Source organism: Oncorhynchus gorbuscha, linkage group LG02 (genome assembly GCF_021184085.1).
Source record: "Oncorhynchus gorbuscha isolate QuinsamMale2020 ecotype Even-year linkage group LG02, OgorEven_v1.0, whole genome shotgun sequence".
Classification (NCBI taxonomy): domain Eukaryota; kingdom Metazoa; phylum Chordata; class Actinopteri; order Salmoniformes; family Salmonidae; genus Oncorhynchus; species Oncorhynchus gorbuscha.
In genome coordinates, this window is record NC_060174.1 from 54,337,756 (window position 1) to 54,353,171 (window position 15,416).

Sequence of the window (15,416 nt, forward strand, 5' to 3'; positions counted from 1 at the left end):
TTTTTCTTTTTAACAACTCTGCTCTGTTCCCCTGGACACCCTGTTAAATATCAAATCAAAACCATTGAAGAGCCGACTTCGAATACCAGCTGTATGAAGTCTCACTTTTCCCACTCAAATAAATATCACAACTATATAAACTCCCCTTCAAATAACGCACCATCACTAATGAACAAAAACAAAAATCCTGAGTGTTACATTTGTCCTCCCGAGGTGGTGGGTAGGCAGGTGCACTCTGTCACCCAGCTAGCCCTTTGAGTAATGTCTGCTACGGTAGCTTCTCTCAAAGAGAATTTATGGGCCCATATTAACTAAGTGTCTCAATTGCTGATATAGGATCGGTTTTGCCTTTTAGATTTGAATGAATACAATTATATAGACACGGGTAACTGATCCTAGATCAGCAATCTTATTTTGAGATGCTTTTTGAATACGGTCATGTGTCATTTGTCCTGTGGGGCCAGGGAGCCAAACAAGCCAACCTCGAACGGTACGATGTTCATTAGATCTGGACTCCTTTCAACCTCGGCCAACACTCAAATACGAACGGAGAGTTGGTCCACCAACAGAACCAAAAACCATGGCCTATTTAATAACTGACTCGTGTTGACTATGAGAGCCTTCTAATCTCATTGTCCTTTTCAGCACAGTTCCAGCAACTATGGTGGATTCGAAACCAGGCCAGCTCAGTACAGCTTGGCTTGGCTCAGTAGTCTGAAAAGCCTTCCCCTCTATCTCCAGTCCATCTCTTACCCAGGAATGGCCGGTTCTCAGAACTCTCAAAATATAGATCAGATCACCAGGACACCATTCAAAGACCTGCAAGCACACAGACAAGACAGACAGACCAGACAGACAAGCCCTCTGGTGCCCCAGACAGACTTCTCAGCCACACTGGTCTTTTGATTGGGTTATCAAGCCCAGCCGGCCTCTGAGGTGGCTGATAAATGAAGTCACCATTCATCCCTCTATCCTCTTCACTGCTGGGACTAGGGGCGGGAATTGCCTTAGTGACAATGACATTCTTTTAGAGCCACCAAAGAGCAAGTCGAGCTCTGAGTCAGAGAAGCAGGGAAGGAGGGGGACTACAGGCAGAGGAACGAGATTACACTGATTTCTATTCCACTGTAGTGTGTTTGATCTTAAATTGCTCTGGCATCGTCTTCTAGTCAACTCGCTGTGTCGCTGTGGCTGTTGTCCTCTCGGTGCCGATTCTCTTTTACTCTTTTTATTCACGCAGTGGTTTTCTCACGCAAAAGTGGCCCGTTTTGTGGGAGACAAAGAGAAGACGAAGGATAATAGAAGACGTATATGGAACAGACAGAAATGTTTGAACCTCTATTATACACTTCATTGCTAGGCTAAAGGTTACTTGTAAATACAGCCTTAGTACTTCGGGGGGGAAACATCCAACCTTCCCAAAAAACAAATCGTCTAAATTGACGTCCCAATCCTGAGGTGCAGATTACAAGTAATCGAAACACAGTATGAATCACGTGAGTGTGATATAATTAGATGACGAGTGCATCCCAATTACTGTGCGCGTCGTGGCACTATTGAGATTACACGTAGGGTTTTTAATACATCAAGGAGTAAACAATTCTCTCAAGGAAAATTCTAAACAACACTCCTTGACGCCAGCTCTGCACCGCTCTCTCCCCTTTCATTGTCTTCTTACCCATTCCCTTCTTCCTAGTCACTAACTGCTATACAGGCTTGGAGTTGGTCGGGATTGGTTTGGTAAATGTCCCGTATATATTTTAAATGAGAAAAACAAATCAAAATGGGAATCATAGGGATGTAAATAACGAAGGAACAGTCCTCTCAGAGTCATAACAACATTCCTGGTGCCAGCTCTGCCCCCAACTCCTTCCCTTACCAGGACTTACTGTGGCAGCACCCTCGCCTGAGAGAGAAAATAAAATCTCCATAGCTGACAGAGTGCATTAGACTCTCAGCAAACATGGCTAATACTCATTGTTCTGACGCTGGAGCTGATTAATCCATTTGAATGTCCCTCAACATGTGACCTGGGGATCAGGGCGCCCGATTGGGTGTTACCAAGAAAGGGGGAATGGGTTTACCGGGGGACTACTTTTGGGATTCTACTTCGTTTTTTGACCTCAATCTTCTCTAATCATTTTGAAGCCATAGACACAGAAGGATTATGGTGGTGTATAGATTATGCTTTTAAACAACGCGTCACACAGGCAGGGAGGAGAACAACAGAAAAACACCAACCAGAGGCAGCACTGTTTTTTGTTGTAAAGATATCTCAAAAGGGACATGGATTGGAACATTTATCTGGGGCTGAATGGAGATGGAGGAAGAGAAAATCTCTGATAGATTCGCAGTCGGATTTGTTTACCATCCCATTTCTTTGTCTCGCCCCCCAAGGGGAGAATTTTCCCAGGATTCCCGTGGCTGCGTTTGGGGTTTTAAGGGATGAAAAAAGGCGGAAGGAAGAAAAGCTCATTGGTCTCAGCATCTATCTAGTGCCACAGAAACAGGGGAAAGAGAGCCAAGCTGTCATCCCAGTTGGATTAAGAGTCCTTCAGTAGTGGAGGCTGAGCTGGTGACATGGTCCCTAACCATGGAGCGGAGACGGCAGTGGTATTAGGGAACCAGGACCTAAATGAGTCATGAGTTCAGTCGGCCTCCTGAACCATAGAAAAACCCCTTTGTCACCTTTTATTCATGTGCTGGCAGCCAAGTGTCTACCTTCATCAGGTTAAATCAATCACCGTTGCATGTGATGGGCCTGGAAGAATGAAACTAACCTCCTATTTAACCTTCATTTCACCAGGTTATCCTGATGAGGTCAGCTTTTGGAAAAGACCGATTTTTCAAGGGATGAAGCTGCACTAAGATCTCACTCTGCTGCATGTGCCACTACGCCATAGTTTACATACAGTGGTGACATAACATCCATTTAATGCTGCAATATGTCACTTTTTGGGGGAGTGCTGACCAAATTGATGTAGAAATGTGAATTATAGATCTGCCATTCTCATTGAGAAAACCTCTAAGGAGTGGTAGATATGTTCTATGTGCGCTATTGCTATGCTTTCTGTGCAGAGAGTTTCATTTTTGCATCTTTTACTTTCCGGTTTTGCACACCAGCTTCAGAAACTGAAAATACTATATTTTTTGTTTGTGGAAAATGTATTTCACAGCGGTTTAGATGATATTATTAGTCTTTACACCATACTTACACACATAAACAGAAATCAAATCAAATAAAATTGTATTTGTCAAATGCGCTGAATACAACAAGTGTAGACCTTACCGTGAAATACTTACTCACAAGCCCTTAACCAACAGTGCAGTTCAAGAAGAGTTAAGAAAATATTTACCAAAAAAAAAAAAGTAACAAACAATAAAAAGTTACACAATAACATAACAATAACGAGGCTATATACAGGGGGTACCGGAACCAAGTCAGTGAGTGGGGGTAAAGGTTAGAGGTTAATTGTACATGTAGGTAGGGATGAAGTGACTATGCATAGATAGTAAACAGCGAGTAGCAGCAGTGTACAAAACAAATGTGGGGGGTCAATATAAATAGTCCCGTGGCCACTTAATTAATTGTTCAGCAGTCTTATGGCTTGAGGTTAGAAGCTGTTCAGAAGCCTCTTGGACCTAGACTTGGCGCTCCAGTACCGCTTGCCGTGCGGTGGCAGAGAAAACAGTCTATGACTTGGGTGACTGGAGTCTCTGACAGTTTTATGGGCTTTTCTCTGACACCACCTATTATATAGGTCCTGGATTGCAGGAAACTTGGCCTCAATGATGTATTGGGCTGTACGCACTACCCTCTGTAGCGCCTTACGTTTAGATGCCGAGCAGTTGCCATACCAGGCGGTGATGCAACCGGTCAGGATGCTCTTGATGGTGCAGCTGTAGAACTTATTGAGGATCTGGGGACCCATGCCAAATTTTTCCAGACTCCTGAGGGGGAAAAGGCTTTGTCGTTCCCTCTTCACGACTGTCTTGGTGTGTTTGGACCATGATAGATCTTTGTTGATGTGGACATAAAGGAACTTTAAACTCTCGACCTGCTCCACAACAGCCCCGTTGATGTTAATCGGGGCCTGTTCGGCCCGCATTTTCCTGTAGTCCACATTCAGCTCCTTAATTCAGCTCCTTAATCTTGTTGTCCTGGCACCACACTGCCAGTTCTCTGACCTCTTCTATATAGGCTGTCTCATCGTTGTCGGTGATCAGGCCTAACACTGTTGTGTCCTCAGCAAACTTAATGATGGTGTTGGAGTCGTGTTTGGCCACGCAGTCGTGGGTGAACAGGGAGTACAGGAGGGGACTAAGTACACACCCCTGAGGGGCCCCAGTGTTGAGGATCAGCGTGGCAGACGTGTTGTTGCCTACCCTTACCACCTGGGGGCGGCCCGTCAGGAAGTCCAGGATCCACTTGCAGAGGGAGGTGTTTAGTCCCAGGGTCGTTAGCTTAGTGATGAGCTTCTTGGGCACTATGGTGTTGAACGCTGAGCTGTAGTCAATGAACAGCATTCTCACATACTTTTGTCCAGGTGGAAAAGGGCAGTATGGAGTGCGATTGAGATTGCATCATCTGTGGATCTGCTGGGGCGGTATGCGAATTGGAGTGGGTCCAGGGTATCCGGGAGGATGCTGTTGATGTGAGCCATGACCAGCCTCTCAACGAACTTCATGGTTACTGAGTGCTTACGGGGGCGGAAATCATTTAGGCAGGTTATCTTCGCTTCCTTGGGCACAGGGACTATGGTGGTCTGCTTGAAACATGTAGGTATTACAGACTCCATCAGGGAGAGGATGAAAATGTCAGTGAAGACACTTGCCAGTTGGTCCACCCATGCTTTGAGTACACGTCCTGGTAATCCATGTGGCCCCGCGGCTTTGTGAATGTTGACCTGTTGTAAAGGTCTTGTTCACATCGGCTGCCTAGAGTGTTATCACACAGTCATCCAGAAGAGCTGGTGCTCTCGTGCATACTTCAGTGTTGCTTGCCTCGAAGCGAGCATAAAAGGCATTTAACTCATCTGGTTGGCTCGCGTCACTGGGCAGCTCACGTCTGGGTTTCCCTTTGTAGTCCGTAATAGTTTTCAAGCCCTGCCACATCCAACGAGCATCAGAGCCGGTGTAATAGGATTCAATTTTAATCCTGTATTGGATTAAGAGAATTTAGGAGAACTATTAGAATGTTAGCCGCCATTAAATGGCGGAGCGATTTCTGCATAGTGCATATTTTTTCTAAGAGATAACTACATCAAACACAGAGCATGGGAGTGTTGGTAGGTTTAATGTCATTATTTCTTGGCAGGCCCAGGCCTGGCTCTTTAAATCTTAGACTTGAAAAGCGGGATAAAGGCTGTCGTGGCATATTTGCTGAGCAATTAGACAACACAAGTGGGCCAAACCATTATGTCAACAGAGAGGGGGGAGGAATGGGGGCCGAAGGGGGAGGAAGGAGGGTGATGGGCTTAAGCCTATGCGAATGAGAGGAAGGAAGCATGAGCATGTTCTTGGGAGCATTCAAGTGCATGCTCCATTCCCTAAAGAACATACTTCCACAGCATCCTGCTGCTAGGGTAGCACTCCTGTCCTGCTATCTGTCTCAATGGACAGACTAGAGGACAGCGTCATGCAGCTGCTGTGGCATTCTTCCACTGTGACCCTCTTCAGAGCAGGTGTCCATTTCTCGCACATATCTGCCGCCCATGCAGTACTTGGCAAGAGCCTGGGGCAGGGGCTGGGTTTGGGGATGGAGCATTGGCCGAGGCTGAGGTTGGGGTTGGGGCTGGGGACGGAGCTGTGGCTGAGGTCAGGGCTGGGGCTGGCTATAGGCTGAGATTGTTTTCCTCCACTATAAAATCTCTGGTCTTCAAACAAATATCCAGATCTTCTCTTCAAAACAGAGATCCAGCCAGTGCCCAGGCTTGTAGCCCGGACTCCCGAGTCCCCAGCCCCCTGACCCGGCAGCCCCCCCCCCTACTTCACAAGAAATGCTCCAAGAACAACGGCCTAGCCAGTGGGGACGGGGCAAAAACAGACCCTCTTTTGTTCCCCTTGCTCCTTCTCTGTGTTCCATTAGGTACATGATTCCCCCCCCAAAATGCTTCCACACACCCCTCGCGTCCACCCTTCCCCCCCTCCCACTTCTTTCCAATGAGTGGTAAAAAAGCTTCTTTTTTTTAAAGAGTAACTTGTGAGGAGGACACAGAGAAGCAGACTAGCAACCACATCCTTCATTCATTCAACCCCCATCCCTCTCAACTTAGTCTTGTTCGTATCACAGAGAATAAATTCAGGTAAGTCCGGTTGTGAAGAATGAATCCCCGTGCTAGCTAACCGCCTAGAAGCTCAAGTGGTTTACGCTGCATGGTTTCAAATCAACGATGGCGGGTTAGCCTGTTCATTTGGTTTCTATTGGGCAGGGGGAGCATAGAACATTAAACCCACAACATCACGTTCTATTATCTTCCCATTCCTCACCACCCACTTTGAAAGGAGGCTTTCTGCTAGTTGATCCCTCACAGTCCGTTTGAACAGAAAAGAGCATCGCTTCACCTTTGTTCTCACCGAGGGGTGTAATAATCCTTACATGGGAGGGTGATAATACCGTATCCCGGGGTAACCTTGAGCGATTGGGTCGGGCGGCTATAATGGCATAATAACCTGACATGGGTAATAATTCATTCACCGTGGGGCTACTGCTGCTGACAAATGGGTGAGACTGACCGCTGACCGACTAACCACTCCTTCTGTGCCATCTGTCCTAGCAACCAAACAAATGACCACAAGCTAATAAAACAGTTAGGTATTAAAGAGCACATTGATAACAATAGTTGATTCACTTTGGACTGCTACTTCAGCTAGGAAGGGACCAGGGCAGACCAGACCATTGACTGACCACTCCTGTAAATCTGACATCTACCCTAGCAACCAAACACTGTACTGGCCTGAGATTCTTGACCACAAAGTCATATAGCTAGCTAGGTAATAAGGAGCACACATATAGCCTAACACTCCTATAACCCTTTGTGTAGCTCCAGGTTTCTTGCGTGTTTTGTGTATAGTACAACAAGCCAAACAATATCCTATTACTTGATGTGGGTGTAATGAAACGTTACACAAGGAATCTCGAGTAGAAAAGCGTTATTGTTTACAGCAACAGTGAGAATCAACCAAAATAGATTGTTTCTGGTCGAGACAATCGTGTCTGAGTCAGTCCAGAATCAGTCTGTTGTCACAATGTACGGGTCACCTAACCCCGCCACTTTTTCTAAGACATTATAAATCTAGGTCTATGATGTAAACAACTACAGTGTGCAGCTGTGAGGAGAGGAGAGCAGAGGACAGGACAGGAACCTGTCAATCCCCATTAGCACCAGTGGCTAACCAAGTGTGAAACTCTAATTGCGCTTCACCAGCTTGTCACTACTCAAGCGTGTGTGTGTGTGTGTGTGTGTGTGTGTGTGTGTGTGTGTGTGTGTGTGTGTGTGTGTGTGTGTGTGTGTGTGTGTGTGTGTGTGTGTGTGTGTGTGTGTGTGTGTGTGTGTGTGTGTGTGTGTGTGTGTGTGTGTGTGCGTGTGCGCGTGTGCGTGCTTGCCTCTCTAAGCAGATTTGAATACATGCATACGTTTAGTTTATTAAAGGCCCATTTCAGTCAGAAATGTGATTTCCTGTGTTTTATATATATTTCTACACTACGAGTTTGGAATAATACTGAAAATTATGATAATGCCCTTTTAGCGTAAGAGCTGTTTGAAAAGGCCGCTGGAAATGTCGGCTTTCTTGGTGGGATAGTTTTGGCCTGTCTGGTGTGATCACCTAGATGTAAATGAGTTAATAGACCAATAAGAAAGAGAGTTCCAAACCTCTCTGCCAATAACAGCTCATTTTCGGTTTTCCCCTCCCCACTCAGACCACTCCCAGACAGTCCTAGCAAAATTCTTGCTTGAGAATTTGCTCTTTGCTAAGAAGCCATTTTTGTTTCTTTTTGACCATTTTCATTTAAAACAATCCATGTAAGGTACTTCATTGTTACTCAGAAATGATTTAATATTGAGATACAAATGGCTACAATGGACCTTTAAAAACCGTGACACATCCAGCCCCATGTCATGTCTGTTGAGCAGGCAGAGACAGCCAAGCAGCAGCGAGACCGAGGGAGGGATATCCTTCACAGTCACCCGGTGGTCCTCACAGAATTAGACAGAACAGTATTATATGGCTGCGCGTCCCAAAGGGCATCCTATTCTCTACATAAGTGCCCTACTTTTGACCAGAGCCCTGGGAAAAGGGTGGGTATCATGAGAGTAGGGCGTCATTTTGGGACGCACACTTTGTGTTTCTATGGTGGTCCCCCTAATGAGACATTCATCTGCCGGCAGTGTGGAGGACAGGGGTGTGACAGAGAAGCTAGACTAAAGCATTTTCACTGTGACGCCTGCCTGGTCCTATGGGAACACACATACACACACGAAACACACACACACACACACACACACACACACACACACACACACACACACACACACACACACACACACACACACACACACACACACACACACACACACACACACACACACACACACACACACACACACACACACACACACACACACACACACACCACACACACACACACACACACAGAGAGACAGGCCCAGACCCTGGTGACACTAATGGATGTACATGGGCCTCTTCTTACTCGCCTGGGATCACTTACATCAGAGCAGGTCAGCCGGCAGTAGCAGACATTCATATTATTGAGTGGCAGACAGGCTACATTCAGATCATGGCTAAATAATATTCTCCATTCAAAGCAGTGCACTTTCACTACCTGTCCTACTGACCGACCCGTGAGGACATACTGTGTAACTAAATAATGGTAACCCCCAGGGTACAAACATGTGTCTTACAAAGTAACAACCACTGAGACACAAAGAATAATCAAATACTGTAGGTCTGTGTTGTTTTTGTTTAACAAAAAGCTCCAAAGAAAGCATCAAGAACTGCATGATAAAAAGTAAACTATTCCGACTAGTGACATCTGCCTTTACTAAATGGACACAGCTCCACAAGTGTGACTCCATTCCGTGATTCAATAGGTCCAAATGAACCGTCTTGGCTCGAAACGTCCTTCAACACTTCCGTTCTGGACCGATAACGGTTGATTTGACGCACGCGGTCTTCCCAAAAAGAGCATTCAAATAGGAACGTGTCATAAAAGTTGATATTCAATTCTTTCAGAGGAACCGCTATGACATCAGCATGACTAGACCAGGCTGAGTGCGTTGGTTGGATGACTAAGACACATTGTCCTGCTGTCTTGGTGAGGGGGGGGGGGGGTTACAACACAAGCTAGCAACTGCCTGGCAGACGACCGGAGACAGAGAACAAGTCCCTTCTCACAGAAGAGTCCGCATGCTTCACCAGCCCACAGTGTTGAATAAGTGGCATTTTCCTCTTCTCCACCCCAGCCTTTCCCATCACTCTAAGGACCGGCCACTTCTAGGTTTATCATCTACTGGGAAACTGGGACTCTCATAATGCCACATACAAATAAGTGCATGCATGAAAACAAAACACACACACACACACAGAGACACACACACGTTCAACAGACACACACACAGACACACACGCGCACACAGAGACACACACATGTTCAACAGACACACACACACGCACAATACCACAGATACCACAACCAGTAAATGGTAATTATGGTGATCCATTACAGTTATGCAAATCTCCATGTGGCACTGGAGCTGGGTGAAAGCAGTGAAGAGTAAAGGGACAGATATCTAGGTCACCAGTCTGGTAAGGTCACTGTGTATTATCTCGTCCCATTCTCAGGAATGGCCGGACGGGTGAGCAACAACGGTCTGCCAGACGACAGCTGTCAACTAAACCGCAAAAGTCACTGAGGTGACAGCAGGAAGTACAGAAAGGTTGAAAAATGACCCGGAACATCAACGGACAACATTATAACCGGTTGTTTTACCTCCGTTTTCACCGTAGTGTCCCTTTAAGACAGCTGCCCAGAGGGGGTCTCTCTGGGTCACAAATCTGTAAAGCAAAGTTATTAACAAACTGATCTTATAAATTAGATTAGATATAATCCATGGGTCAATAAAAAACAAGAAGGAACACCAGGGCAGGGTACACAAGCAACAATCACCGATGGGAGACACAAACACATTTTTGGACCGCTCTCTCAGGGTGCATGCAGATGCCATAGGGTAGGTCAGGGAGTCGTGATCTACTTGAGGAGATTAACAATAGTCTGCTCAGACTGAACAAACACACCTAGAACGTCAGTCACAGCCAGAAGACAGATAAAAGCATTGGTCATTCATCGTTAGTCGTTAGCGTTGTATTCATTGGACTGAAAAGTAAAAGTGCTGTGTGTTTTTGTGTGTGTGTGTGTGTGTGTGTGTTTCTGTCTGTGTGCGCGTGTGTGTGTTTGGGTGTTTGTGTGTGTCTGGAAAGTGAAAGTGGCGAGTGTTTGGTTGTGTGAGTTTGTTTGTGTTGAAGGGGGGGGGGCACTGGGTACACCATGAATGAATTAAGCTTGCCTGACAAGGGGACAGAGTGGGGGGGAGGGGTAGGGTAAGACATGGGTGGGAATGTTTTTGCAGTAATGCAATTGTTTGGCTTGATTATTAACGTCTCGAATACGTGACAGATGGAACAAGGACATCTCCAGGGGGATTATTCTAATTAGAATAATGACAATTTCGAGAAAATGGAGTCAGCTAGATATTGGTGTCAACTCATTAAACAAAACACAACATTTGATTTGCACCCGTACATTTTGAGAAATCGAATCAAGCGTGACATTTCGCATGTGAAATAACAGCAAACGCATTATTTGATTTCGATCAACTGACCAAATCTACTCGAATACCAAATACCAAACTTGAGTTATGTGCGTAGGCCCTTTACACAAATGCATTACATATTGTCTAACGCTCTGCTCTGCTCTCTCTCTCTCTCTCTCTCTCTCTCTCTCTCTCTCTCTCTCTCTCTGTCTCTGTCTCTCTCTCTCTCTCTCTCTCTCTCTCTCTCTCTCTCTCTCTCTCTCTCTCTCTCTCTCTCTCTCTCTCTCTCTCTCACTCTCACTCTCTCGCTCTCGCTCTCTCTCTCTCTCTCTGTCTCTCTGTCTCTCTCTCTCTCCCTCTCTCTCTCTCTCTATCTCTCTCTCCTCCCTCCCTCCCTCCCTCGTTACAACGAATACAAGAATTTGTGGAAAACCTTCAGTGAAGTTTTTTTTTTAAGGATTGTCACGCGCATAGCGGCACAAACATTTGGGGTGCTGTGGAGTGCGCCTTGGGTTGACTATCATTTGTTCAACAGCCATAACCTACAAATGAACAATTGATGCCATCGCAAGTCTAACATTGTTGACAACTTGTCCACCTGACCAACCACACTGATGCACAGACTGATGTACAGGGCTGTAGGACCAATACACAGACTCCTGATGTTGTGTCCCAACGTTAGCTGTAGGCTACACCTGTTCTGAGTAATATACCACATTTCTGTATCACATAAGAAGTAATCTAAATACTGTTACTGGTTCCATATGTAGGGTATACTACATGCAGTTTAATTGGCTCCGGCAATTTAACGAACACGATAATTCGTTTCTTGATAGCCTCAAGACAACATCTATCCTACGTTCGCACGCATAAACTACTGAATGAACGACAGCGTCATACGATTCTCATTCTGCCTTTGGGATGTTATGGCATAAAAACATGATTTACTTAACTAACCTGCAGTGTGAGGTGCGCTCTTTCTTCCAGGTCCTTGCAGTAGAGTGCTATTTTTCCCCGGTGTGTATTTTCAGTTGGAACCGCGTCGGTCCGTTGAGCTTCCACTTGCCTCTGCTGCTTGACTGGTCCTCTCCTCCTCTCGCTCTCTCTCTCTCTCTCTCGATCTCATCCGTTCACAAGATAGCGCGCTCTTCAAGCGCGCACACTGCAGCGCCGCTGCGGACGGATGGGGGTGGCCTCGAGCGCTGGACCAATTTGACAAAATAGGTTTCCAAATTCCAAATCGGTTCCCAGTTTCTTTCAACATCACAGATGGAGAACAGCTGTATGGGGTAAAGGATCATGCAGGCTAAAATAATTATACATGCTGTATTGTATAAATGATTCCCTGTTGCTATTGTATTAATCATCTTCTTGAAATGAGAAGGGCGAGTGAAAGGTTATTTACAAATTTGTCTATTATCTGTCACCCTTCAGGCAGAAACAGCACATTAGTGCCACTATTTGCAGGATTTCTCGATTTAAAAAATGCACAACATATTGTCTTAAGTCAACAAAGTTGGAGCTGCTGGGCAAGTCTGTCTCACTGTCTATGCTATTAGATCGAGAGCAATCACGGCAGCTGTTCATGTTATGCAGGTGAATGAGGACCCAAAAGCGATTTAACGAAAACAGAGTCTTTATTCCAGTCTTAGACAAAAGTGATAATCCTGGAAATTATCTAGGTGAAAGCAAACACAGGAAAACTGAAATCCACTCGTCAGTAGAGAGGAATGACTGGAGACGCGACCACAGACTGCAGGTCGCTTCGGGAAGGCATCGGCTGACAATGACACCTGCTCACACGCAGCATCTGAAGAAGGTAAAACACGACAGGGCGGAACAAGGACACAGAACAGCGAACATCATACAAGGATCCGACAAAGACAGAAGCGGAAAACAGAGGGAGAAATAGGGACTCTAATCAGAGGGCAAAATAGGGGACAGGTGTGAAAAGAGTAAATGAGGTAGTTAGGAGAATGAGGAACAGCTGGGAGCAGGAACGGAACGATAGAGAGAGAGAGCGAGAGAGGGAGAGAGGGAGGGGGAGAGAGAGGGATAGAAAGAGAGAAAGAACCTAATAAGACCAGCAGAGGGAAACGAATAGAAGGAAAGCACAGAGACAAGACATGATAATCAATGACAAAACATGACAGTTCACCCCATGTTACTGGGGATATACCAGAGACAAAGGGTTGTTCATATTGCAACCATACATGCAGCAGTCTAAGGTACTGCATCTCAGTGCTAGAGGTTTCCCTACAGACACCCTGGTTCGATTCCCGGCTGTATCACAACCGGCCGTGATTGGGAGTCCAACAGGGCGGTGCACAATTGGCCCAGAGCCGTCTGGGTTTGGCCGGAGTAGGCCGTCATTGTAAATAAGAATTTGTTCTTAACTGACTTGCCTAGTTAAAATAATAATAATGTCGAATGCCGGTTCACCGGTATGACCAAAATCACAAACCACTTTTTTTTTGTTCAAGCACTCAAGAACTGTTGTCCGCTACAGATGAAAATAATCTGTTTGCATCTGCCATATTGTCTGTCCAATATCCAGACGACCTGTCCCTAGAGATTTCTCTACAGTTCATCTGTTTCCGTAACGTGTTGAGGCCGGCAATTAAGGAGCATGAGAGGTTTAATTCAAGATTTTGCAGAACAGCTGTGTTTCAAGCACCACTCCCTTCTGCCACCAGTTTCCCCGATGTTTCGACAGCGATCAAGCTGTTTTCCCATCCCTGTAGCTGTCGCTTCTGCGGAGAGGTCGTTTTCTAAACTAAAACTCATAAAGAACTACCAAAGAAGCATTAGGCTCTCGGTCTGATATGTGCCGAGTAAGCTCTACTCATTGCACTGGCGCTGTCATTGCCTTGACCACGGCATTTATTCACCGATATCCCCTTATACTTTCAATCAGTTGCATATTTTTCAAGGTCTTTCAGTCCGATTCATGAAGCCCAAGTAACAAACACGTAGCTTCCTAGTACATGGAACATTTTTTATGAATTACTTTTTGGTGGGTTACTGCGGGGGGCTGACAGGTACTCCAGTTTTCAGAACTCGGGATAAGACCCAGATGCAAACAGCTAAAGTCACAGATGTTTATTGACCCAAACAGGGGGCAGGCAAAAGATAGGTCAAAGGCAGGCAGAGGTCTGTAATCCAGGGCAGAGTCAAAAAGGTACAGAACAGCGGGCAGGCTTGGGGTCAGGACAGGCAGAGGTTCGTAAACGGGTCAGAGTCAGGCAGGTACAGAACGGCAGGCAGGCTCGGGGTCAGGGCAGGCAGAATGGTCAGAACCAGGAAAACTAGGGAACTGTCCCTCTCCTTGTTCTGGTGGTCACCGACCTTCTAGCCATCATTGATCCATTTTTCATTTTCCATTGGTTTTGTCTTCCTTCACACCTGGTTCCAATCCCATCAATTACATGTTGTGTATTTAACCCTCTGTTTCCCCTCATGTTCTGACGGAGATTGTTTTATTGTATGTTTGTGCAAGTCATATGTCGGTGTGCGGTGGGTTTTTATACCCATTTATGTTATTTTTTGTATATTTTGGTTTTTGGAGTTTCATGAGCATTTATTAAACGACTCCGTTTATACCAAGTTAATTTTCCTGCACCTGACTTCCCTGCCACTGACACGCACCCATTACAGAATCTCCGACCAATACTATGGAGTCAACAGGAAAGGCCGGCCATTGAGGTGGAGGAGCGCATCCAGGAGCATGCAGTTTTACTTTACCGTCTTGGCGCCGCCATGGACCGCGTTGTCCAGACAATGGACCGCTGGGAGAGACAGTGAGTTCTTCCAGCACCAACACTGTGTGGAGAGAGGGTTAGATGCGGCGTTGGACCAGTTTGAGGAGTTTCCCAGCCATTACCGGGTAGGTTTCGACCACCTGCCCGAGGGTGGAGTGGCGGGTGAGCGCCTCTACCATCTGAGGCAGGAGACGAGGAACGCCCAGGAGTTCGCCCTGGAGTTTAGGACCCTGGCTGCCGGCGTGGGATGGAACAACAGGGCCCTGATTGACAATTATCGTTGCAGTCTGCGCGAGAACGTCCGTCGGGAGCTGGCCTGCAGAGACACCACCCTCACATTGGACCAGCTGGTGGACCTGTCAATCCAGCCGGACAACCTGCTGGCTATTCGCGGACATTCAGATCGGGGTCTGGTGGTTCTATCCTCCCGCACTCCCTCTCCAATACCCATGGAGCTGGGAGGGGTGGTGCGCAGGGAGACCGGAGGGAGTCCCCGCTCTTGCACATCTGTGGCCGCAGAGGTCACACTGCCGGTCGGTGCCGGGTTGGTTCCTCTGGGAATTGAGGCAGCAGGCAGGGTGCTCTGGTGTTACCCCAGGTGAGCCAGCACCATTCTCAGACAGAGCCCTCTTTTGTACATATGTTTGTGTCTGTTACGATCCCTGAATTTTCCCCGCATTCCCAACATAAGGCGCTCGTCGATTCAAGCGCAGCTGGGAATTTTATTGATAGTGCTTTAGCCTATAGTTTAGGGATCCCTATTTTGTTCCCATGGATGTGCCCTTCCCCGTTCATGCCTTAGATAGTCAACCATTAGGGTCAG

The 15,416-nt window shown here is 46.4% G+C and overlaps 1 protein-coding gene across 14 annotated transcripts in view; it reads right to left on the reverse strand.

The window, feature by feature from the left end:
- Nucleotides 1–11,947, reverse strand: part of LOC124004303 (neuronal cell adhesion molecule-like) — a 123,710-nt gene extending 111,763 nt beyond the window's left edge. For all 14 annotated transcript variants that reach the window (XM_046313137.1, XM_046313172.1, XM_046313214.1 and 11 more), the window contains exon 1: nucleotides 11,790–11,947. The gene's annotated coding sequence lies outside the window, so the exon portion shown is untranslated. The remainder of the gene's footprint in view (nucleotides 1–11,789) is intronic.
- Nucleotides 11,948–15,416: the final 3,469 nt, after the last annotated feature.